Raw genomic sequence first — 6,905 nt, 5'->3', positions numbered from 1 at the left:
CACCAGGAGGTCTGCGCGATCAGCTGTCTGGCTGCACCAGCTCGACTACTCGGCAGCTGTGCGAGGAAGGCCCACCACCAGCCCCCTCTGAGGATACCTGGAGTCTTTTGGTAGACGCTGCTGGTGTTACTACCATCTCCGAAATCCCTGTACGTTTCAGGGAAATGCCTCGGCTGATTGCCTGTAAAGGCGACCGTGATCGGCCCGATCGAAGCCTCTACGTCAGTGACCACCGCTCTGGCCGCCGTTTTCTTGTGCACTCTGGGGCCATCGTCAGCATCCTTTCCCTGACCAGCCGTGATACCCGCGCCGGTAAGATAGGCCCCGTCATCTCGGCCGTTAACGGGAGAGCATCCGAACGTACGGTACACGGACCCTTAACCTTACCTTCGACTCACCCGTACAGGTGGAAGTTTATCGTTGCTAACGTCACCCTGCCGATCTTGGTTGCTGATTACCTGTGCGCCTTCTCGTAGAGGCGGTCGTATGGTACCGTTGACAGACCTCCGCCTCGCCGAACCGCGCAGCTCGCCCCCGCCCAAACAACAACCCGACGCCATCGCGGAGGTTGAAGGCCCTTTCGCCGCTCTGCTCTCGGAGTTCCCCGAGCTCCTCACACCCTGTTTCAATGGTGCCGCGCCCCGTCACGGCGTAGTGCACCACATTCCTACTGAAGGCCCACCAGTGCACGCCCACGCGCGTCATCTGCCACAGGACAAGCTACGCATTGCCCGCGAAGAGTTCCAGTTGATGGAAGACATAGGCATTGTTAGGCGGTCCGAAAGCCCGTGGGCTTCCCCGCTCCATATGGTCCCAAAGGCATCTGGGGGTTGGAGGCCGTGCGGTGATTACAGGCAGCTTAACGCGGTAACCACAGCGGCCCGTTACCTGGTGCCCATATTCTATTCGCAAGTGGACCTGGTCCGGGGTTATAACCAGATCGCTGTCCACCCCGACGATGTCCCCAAGACGGCCACCATCACCCCGTTCGGCCTGTTCGAATGGCTCCGGATGCCATTCGGCCTAAAGAACGCCGCTCAGGCGTTCCAGCGGCTCATGTATCAGGTCGGACGGGGTATGCCTTTTGTCTTCATTTATTTAGACGACACCCTGGTGGCCAGCAGTTCGCAGGCAGAACACGTTAGCCACCTTCGCCTTTTCTTTGAGCGCTTGCGCGACCAGGGGCTGGTGATTAACCTTGCGAAGTGTCAGTTCGGCCTGTGCTCCATCTCCTTCTTAGGGCATCGGGTTACCCCACAAAGCGCCGAGACACTGCCAGCGAAGCTTGACGTCATTCGCCAGTTCCCTCGGCCGCTCACTCAAGGGTCTGCAGGAGTTCATCGGGATGGTCAATTTTTACCACCGGTTCGTGCCGTCGGCCGCCACTGTCATGTGCCCCCTATTCCAGTGCCTGGTGGGTAAGCCGTGGGACCTGATGTGGTCAGACGAGGCCAACACGACGTTTGAAGGTGCTAAGGCTGCGCTGGCAAATGCCACCATGCTGGTGCACCCGAGGGCGTCCGCTCCCACTGCCCTCACGACTGACGGTTCGTATGTCATTGTAGGTGCAGTTCTGGAGCAGCAGGTTGGTGATCGCTGGCGTTTTTCAGCCGGCAACTTCGGGCTCCGGAATGCATGTACAGCGCATTCGACCGGGAACTCCTCGCGCTCTACCTAGCGATCAGACACTTCCGTTACTTCCTAGAGGGCCGCGCTTTCACTGCCTTCACAGACCACAAACCGCTCACTTTCGAGTTGAGTAAAATCGCCGACCTGTGGTCCGCCAGGCAGCAGCGGCACCTCGCCTACGACGCGTTGTCCCTTCCGGCCATCCCGTCGGTTCTGGACTTGGGAGTCGACTATGCTGAGCTGGCAGCGGCCCATTATCACACGGTCGAGTCAGGCCTTATGCTGGCCGAAGTGCCTTGCGGCGCGGCTGGTGTTAAGGTCCTCAGTGATGTCACCACAGGTCAAGCCCGCCCGGTTATTCCAGTCAGATGGAGGCGGCGGGTTTTTGACGCGGTCCACGGTTTGGCCCACCCGTCCATTCGCGCGACGTCCGCCCTGGTGGCGTCCAAGTTCGTCTGGCACGGGCTGCGCAAGCAGGTGGCTGCTTGGGCCCATGCCCTCATTCAGTGCCAGACCGCTAAGGTTCAGCGACATGTGCGGCTGCCCGTGCAGGATTTTGCTGTGCCTGATGGACCTTGCCTGTTCCATGCCGTATTTGCGGGGTGCTACACACTTGCTTACCGTAGTGGACAGGTTCACTCAGTGGCCAGAGGCTATCCTTTTATCGGATACCTCCGCGGAGGCTTGCGCCCGAGCTATGGCGTCCAACTGGATAGCCCGTTTTGGGGTACCCTCCGACATCACCATGTTCACTTCGCCCAGTTCACCTCGTCTCTGTGGTCCGGCCTGGCGCTGCTGTACTGCGCCCGCCTGCACCAAACGACCGCCTATCATCCGGAGGCGAACGGGTTGGTCGAGAGATTCCATCGACACCTTAAGTCGGCGTTGAAGGCCAGGCTCACGAGCCCTGATTGGGTGGACCAGTTGCCCTGGGTCCTTCATGGCATCAGAACGACGCCTAAGGAGGACCTACACGCCTCCTCGGCCGAGCTCATCTACGGCTCGACCTTACAGGTACCTGGGGATTTCCTGCTTGCCGCCCGCGGTCAGGAGGTTTCAGCTTCGGCGGTGCTAGCCGAGCTTCGTCAATGGGTGCGCGCGTTGGCTCCTCTCCCCACTTCCAGGCACGGGTTGGCCTCGGTGCATGTGCCAGTGTCATTACAGAATTGTGCTTATGTTTTCCTTCGAAGGAACGTTCACCGCTCGCCACTGCAGCGGGTTTAAGAAGGACCGTATCGGGTGCTGCGAACCGGAGTCGCCACGTTCAAGTTGGACGTGGGCGGCCGGGAGGAGTTCGTCTCCGTCGGCCGCCTCAAGCCCGCTCACGTGGACGAGGACAGCCCAATGGTAGTGACTACACCGCGGCGTAGAGGTCGTCTGCCGGCCGTTCGGTTTTCCCCTGGCCCAACTGTTCCCGGCTCTGTTTTCCCTGTTGTTAAGCCCACCCCTCGTTCGCGGTTTTTGCGTCCCCCCGGCTCTGTTCTGCCGGTCCCTGTTACGCCCGTCCCGCGTTTGAGGACCATGCGTTCAGGCCGTACCGTTCGCTTCCCGGTTCGTTTCCGTATCTCGGTTTCTGGGGGGGGGGCATGTAGCGGCATCTGCTGGTGCTCGTTAGTATCGAACCCTGCGGTCGGAAGCCGCGCGCACATGACTCTGGGAGGGGTCGTGTTTTAGCACGGTTTCTGGGTGCTGCCAGACAGTCGTGAGACCACCGTTGTGGTTGGTTGCATTTCAATGACAGTGTTTAATCAGTGAATCTGATTCTGAATAAATTTGATTCGAACCTACCAACTATTGTCTTTGATACGCCAAAACGTATTCCTTATCTCCAGAGATGCTGCCTGACCTGCTGAACTCCAGCTTTTTGTGACTTTATGTGGTCAACATTTGCTGGTAAACAAAAGTCTAAAGAGGTAAAACCAAAATTTCAAGTTTCAAAAATGCTGGTGGACAGCTGAGCCAATATGCATCTTACAATTATTTTAACTTTAAAAATAATAAGTCCTAGTTAATGTTAAATACATTATACTCAAAGGATATCTACGACGTTTGAAATTCCCATTTGACTCCCACGAAAACATTGCATACAAATTTCCCCTGGCTTCCTCATCCTGGGACGACAGATGGCACAATGGGCTAAGTGTTCGGCTGGCAACCGGAAGGTAGCTGGTTCGAATCCCGCTTGGAGTGCATACTGTCGTTGTGTCCTTGGGCAAGGCACTTCACCCACCTTTGCCTGTGTGTGAATGTGTGTGAGTGATTGGTGGTGGTCGGAGGGGCCGTAGGCGCAGATTGGCAGCCATGCTTCCGTCAGTCTGCCCCAGGGCAGCTGTGGCTACAGAAGTAGCTTACCACCACCGAGTGTGACTGAGGAGTGAATGAATAATGTGATGTAAAGCGTCTCGAGTATTAGAAAGGCGCTATATAAATCCCATCCATTATTATTATTATTATCCTCCTTTTGAGTTCCTGTCTTAATCATTCTTATGTGTAGTCTACTGCAGATGCTGGTTTAACATAGAAACATAGAAATTAGGTGCAGGAGTAGGCCATTCGGCCCTTCGAGCCTGCACCGCCATTCAATATGATCATGGCTGATCATCCAACTCAGTATCCCGTACCTGCCTTCTCTCCATACCCTCTGATCCCCTTAGCCACAAGGGCCACATCTAACTCCCTCTTAAATATAGCCAATGAACTGGCCTCGACTACCCTCTGTGGCAGGGAGTTCCAGAGATTCACCACTCTCTGTGTGAAAAAAGTTCTTCTCATCTAAAGCAAAGATAGACTCAAAAAAGCTGGAGTAACTCAGTAGGACAGGCAACATCTCTGGAGAGAAAGAATGGGTGACGTTTCGGGTCAAGACACCTTCAAATTGGTGATGATTCTTATCATTCATTGTCATCTAATTCCCCCCTTTACCTATCAAATTTGCTATGGATTTGTTTACTTCCCCCTTCAATTCTCCTGCCAGATTCCTGTGCTTCTGATGGTTTCAATTAATGCAATACAAAAATAGAGTATAATTCTGATATTATGATCAGCCATCAGGGAACGAAGAGACTAAAATCTAAAATAAAATTAATAGACAACCTGAAAATAAGGGCTGTTTAATTAAAGTTAGCATGGATTAGCAAAGGCTAATTGTGTTGGACTAATGTGATTTGACTAAACTGATATGATTAAGAAGGTTGATATGAGGTAGGTATGTTGCAAAGTCTACCTGAAGCGTCTTTGAAAATCTGCCGCTGCGGGTGTGCGCGATTTTGGCGCCGTTTAGAGGGGGCGGGTTTAAAACGCGATTTTCTCTAGGCTGTTCAAATCGAAGATGTTCAGCCTAGTTAATTATTAACGAAAAATCGCTGGAAGACCCCATCGCAAAAGCTATTATTAGGTTTAAAGGCCTTGAATAATAGTTATAGTAGTTTAAAAATCAATCTCTAAACCCGCGACCGCCAGCAACCGCAGGGTCTCATAAAGCAAACCACAGAAGTTAGGCTGTATATTTTTACATTAAAAAGGGCTTCTAAAGATCCCTTTATACAAAGTTTAATATTGCGAGTAGCTCATTTTGGGCCCATTATATCGCGCAGTATTTTTCTGGGCATTTGGGGCACAAATCTACCGCAATGTGAACGTTCTAAACCAGCGCGTTCCACAGGGACCCACTGGAAAGCTGATTTAAATGGGCATTTATTTACAGCAATTGAACACTGAATTCCTTCCATTTGGCCTATAAATTAATGTAAATGAGATTTAAAAATCATGTTTTATTGTGAATTATTTGTGAATATTATTTGGACATTTAGGCTATTTAAAAATGTTAATCATTTATTAAGAAATGGATAGATGTTTAGATCTAGTAATTGAAGTCTGAAATTAGCTACAATTAGGTAACTAACTAATTATATGCTTTAATTTCAGGTCATCCAAGTAAGATTATTTTATATTTGTTTCAGAATGCTTCAATCTATGATAACTGAAAATTTCATTCAGTTCTCTTAATTTTTAAGAAAGTTATGGGCTTTTGACTGTTCACGATCACAACTTTTTTGTTATGTCCATAGAAAATCAATAGGGAACAAGATGCTCATTTCCGAGTATGAAAATGGCCATAACTTTTTAAATACTTGAGATATGAAAGTGAATTAGGTGTCAAATTAAACTTATTTTTATGCTTTATCTGATGGTATAAATTACAGACTTGATTTTTAAAATCTCAAAATTTTGTAACATTGCTATATGAGGCATGTCGTTCATCTTAACATTCAGAAGAATGACAGAACCACAGCATATACTTGCAAATATAACTAAAATTTGACAATGTGGCTGCATAATTGCTGAAGAGATAGAAATTATGAAGCAGCAGTGAAAAGATTTTTTGAGATTAATAGTATAACATTGTCTCCAGGATAGATGTTGGGAACTGATGGGAGGGAAGTTTTATCATAGAGGTAGATTTTAAGTTTACTGTTCCTTTTGGTACGTTGTAATAATCTAAGAATTTATGTATTTAAGATGTTAGGCAGAATAGCTGGAGGCAACAAAAAGATATGAGTTAAGGGCAGACTCGACAGTAGATTTCAAAATGAAATTTGGTCAATATATGAAGGGGGAGAATGGCTCCCTTTCTCCATGGCTGTGGGGACTGATTATAGAGTGGGACAGTTTGGTTAATTAAGTGCATGCACAGACATGCTTGGTTGAACTGTGTCCTTACATGATGTATCATTCTATGATTCTAAGTATGCCACAGGCAGTAACTCTTTTACGAACAATAGAACAATTTCATAATAGGTATGGAGGACAAAAGCCAGCTCATTATGTGTAAGAGTGGTGCTCAACGAAGGATTACCAACTATCAGTATGAAATGGTGACTACACGATTGCATATAATGTTCTTATCATAAAATAACCAACACTTGCTATTGATATTTACTTTTCATTAGCTTCCAAATATTTTGTTAAGGTCTACTTTTCTGACTGAAGTAATAATGTGGATTCTTTTTAATATGCTTCTGACAAAATAAAACTAACAAAATGTAGTAATATCAAGAGACCTCAATAGCATTACTAAATGTTGTTACTGTTTTATTATATCCGAAGCATTATACTATTTAGCATTGCACCATTTATGGGCCTATATCCTGTGATTAACAATAGCAAGACTTTTGCTCTTCATGTTTATTCATGGCTAAAGCTGACAGTAACATCTGGCAGATAGACACAAAAAGCTGGAGTAACTCAGCGAGTCAAACACCATCTCTGTAGAAAAT

Source organism: Amblyraja radiata, chromosome 21 (assembly GCF_010909765.2).
Source record: "Amblyraja radiata isolate CabotCenter1 chromosome 21, sAmbRad1.1.pri, whole genome shotgun sequence".
NCBI classification, from domain to species: Eukaryota; Metazoa; Chordata; class Chondrichthyes; order Rajiformes; family Rajidae; genus Amblyraja; species Amblyraja radiata.
The sequence above is the reverse complement of the archived record's forward strand: the minus strand, read 5'-3'. Positions refer to the sequence as shown.